The sequence below is a fragment of the Etheostoma spectabile genome, chromosome 3, assembly GCF_008692095.1.
Source record: "Etheostoma spectabile isolate EspeVRDwgs_2016 chromosome 3, UIUC_Espe_1.0, whole genome shotgun sequence".
Lineage (NCBI taxonomy): Eukaryota > Metazoa > Chordata > Actinopteri > Perciformes > Percidae > Etheostoma > Etheostoma spectabile.
This window is the reverse complement of record NC_045735.1, coordinates 29711378-29714266: the sequence shown is the minus strand read 5'-3', so window position 1 is coordinate 29714266 and position 2889 is coordinate 29711378. Positions and strand designations below refer to the sequence as shown.

The 2889-nt window shown below is 37.1% G+C and overlaps 1 pseudogene; it reads right to left on the bottom strand.

Annotated features, from left to right (window-relative positions):
- LOC116687032 (extracellular calcium-sensing receptor-like) overlaps positions 1-2889 on the bottom strand; it is a 42325-nt pseudogene that overhangs the window by 25134 nt on the left and 14302 nt on the right.

Below are 2889 nucleotides of genomic sequence, written 5' to 3'. Positions count from 1 at the left end.
TTATTAATCTCCTCTATGGCAAAGAGCATAGCTTGGGCAGCCTGGAAACCTCTGAAATTTAAACTTAATGCAGACAGTTAAAAATAGTTGGAATTGCAAACAGTTTGTCCTTGCAATAGAAACACTAGCATAGTAAATTAAAATGTTAAATGATGATACATGCAACATAATATACATGTACATGTTTTTTTAAGACTCAATTTGATAATTTGTTTTGTATCAGTAATAGCTTCCTTCTAGATATATTAAATCTAAATACATTAATAAACAATAATTTACCTGGTGCATTCCAGTGGCAGTGGTTTGTGTCTATAGGAGTCTTGTCTGTTTATCCAGCGGATGTGGAAATAGAAGATTCCCCCCAACATAATGTCCCCATCCTTAGATAGCTGGGGGTTCTCAGTATCCCCTCTCCTTCTGCACACCAGCTCCTCAGCCTGAGAGACAAACACCACTAAGAACAGTTGTAAGAGTGCCCAACCCTGCTCTGGCCACCTGTGTCTAGACACCATACTGTCTGAGAGAGCTAAACCACTAGGTTGCATCCCATGTACAATAACGTAAATCAAAAGCATCAACCACTCTTTATGCATTTTGGAGTAGCATAAAAAATAGAACAGTGATGTTTCATGTCTGCGGACTCACAAGGCGGGGTGAGAGGAAGGAGTTTACCAAACATTAACACACTAGTACCAGTTTCTTACCGCAAGTGTTTGAATGACTTCTCCTGTTAAAACAATGACTTAAAATTTGGTATGTAATAGGGTCAAATTAAAGTTTATTTTGGGCCTTACATGGCATTCCATGTGGTTTCAAAGTGGTATAATGGTGTCTGGGCATAACTGTGTTTCTTCACTTGCTTAAAGAGAAAACACTAATTCTACTTTTGGTCTAATTTGATACAAAGTATGTGAAGTAAGGCAATATACGTAGTTTGAAGTTACAGCATTTTTTAGAATAACTGTGTTCATTTCATTTCAGGTTGGTTTGGGTTGTGTTTAGGAAAAGAATAGCGGTAAGGCCGAAAATAGCGGACGGGACCGCCCTATACAGTGGATGGGTTGGGTTTAGCAAAATAATTGATTATTTCACAGAATTCTGTGAGACCAAGCTGGTCCGGTCTATTAAAGACCATTTTATTTCTTAGTATAATTTGATACAAAGTATAGCCTTTTACATATTGTTAATGTACTGTAAAATAAATTGTGATTGAGAATACTACAGTTGTAAAAAGCAAGTCTAGCTTAGTTAAATGAAGAAATATGTCAACGTGGCACACTGTCAAGTCAGAGTCAGAAACAATTGATTATGTAACATTATCATGTCACTTGAATAACTTTGCTACCATGTTGTTTAAGTTTTTAGAAGGAGTTTGGGTCCCAATTCCCCTCATATTATTTTTTTTTGTATTCAGGGTTCAGTAAGATTTATTTATTTACATTTAATTTAATTTATTAAATCAGGACAATGCACATCGATGATCAAGTACAGCGTACATGTAAATTTGCCAAATTATAGCCCGAGAGCTAATTTCCATCTGCAGTCCATTAGGCAGGTTGGAGATACAGTAAAAAAGACATAGGATGCTAACATTAAGTATAAAACAAGAAGAAAGGAAGAAGAAAAAGAAGGAAGGAAAAGAAAAAAAAACATAACAGGACAATTTAGTAGTAGAAGATAAAGTGGAAACACAATTTATTATTATGCTCCAACGAAACATACTTATTCTACTGGGCTCAGTCTGTACAACATGTAGTTAGCGGTGGTTACACCTTTGGTTAGCGCTAAGCCACAGCTTGTCCTGGCTTTTAAAGGAGGCCAAATGGGACTTTCCCTTATAGTTGGGGGAAGTGTGTTCCATAAAGCACCACCTTTAATAGATTATGGCTGAAGAAAGTTTTTCTAAAAGGGACTTCACAGTCCCTGTTTACAACAGCTCTTGTGATCCAAGTCGGCTTGTATTTAATAAACTCCAGCAGTGGAGGTGGCACCAGGCCATGAAGTACTTCATAAATTAAGCACAATGAGGAAAATTTACAATAATTATCAAAACTCAATAAGTTATATTTCTCTGAAATATTGCAATGATGATAAGAGAGAGGTTTTTTATCCAGAGTCAGTGCCTTCTTGTACAGAAGCTCAACTGGTTTAAGGTAGTAGAACCTGACATAGATCAGCTAGTGATGCAATAGTTCAGATGTGAAAAAATCATTGAATGCAGAAACATCAGAGCAGCTGTATCTAACAAAGATCCTCTGATTTGTTTCAAATTATGAAGATTGAATTTGATTCTTTTGGATGACAGTATAGAGTCTATGATCTCACCTAAATATTTACTTTCATTAAAAACGTCCAACGCTTCTGTGCCCAACAACACCCCTGATTGAGCAAGCATAACAGTAGAAGATTGCTTCGACCACTTTAAACAGTTTTTTTTTTCATTTAAAATAAGACACGATCTATTGAGCCATGTTTGTCTGTGTGTAAGAGCTGTTGAGAGAACACGTGCAACATCCACAGTATCTTTTGCTTCAGTAAAAATTGCAGTGTCATCGGTGTAAAGCTGGACATTAGAATGTAAACAGTATTCACAGAGCTGCCAACTTTTCGAAAAACCTTGGCATGAGATTGGGGGGGCCAACCCATACTTTGCCGCGTACAAAGCAATTTCTTTGGCTCTTTCAGCATCATCATACTTCAGGGTTTATATGGGATTTGTTATGTATGGGAGGGATGGGGGGCTCTCCCTAGGGGGGTCTGGGGGTATGGCCCCCCTGGACTTAAAAAAAAAAAATAAACCATTAAACGGTACTTTCTGGAGTGTTTTGTGCAAAAAAATGGAGAAATCAAGTCTTACATGATATGTGTAAAACTGTAGGGTTAAGAGCC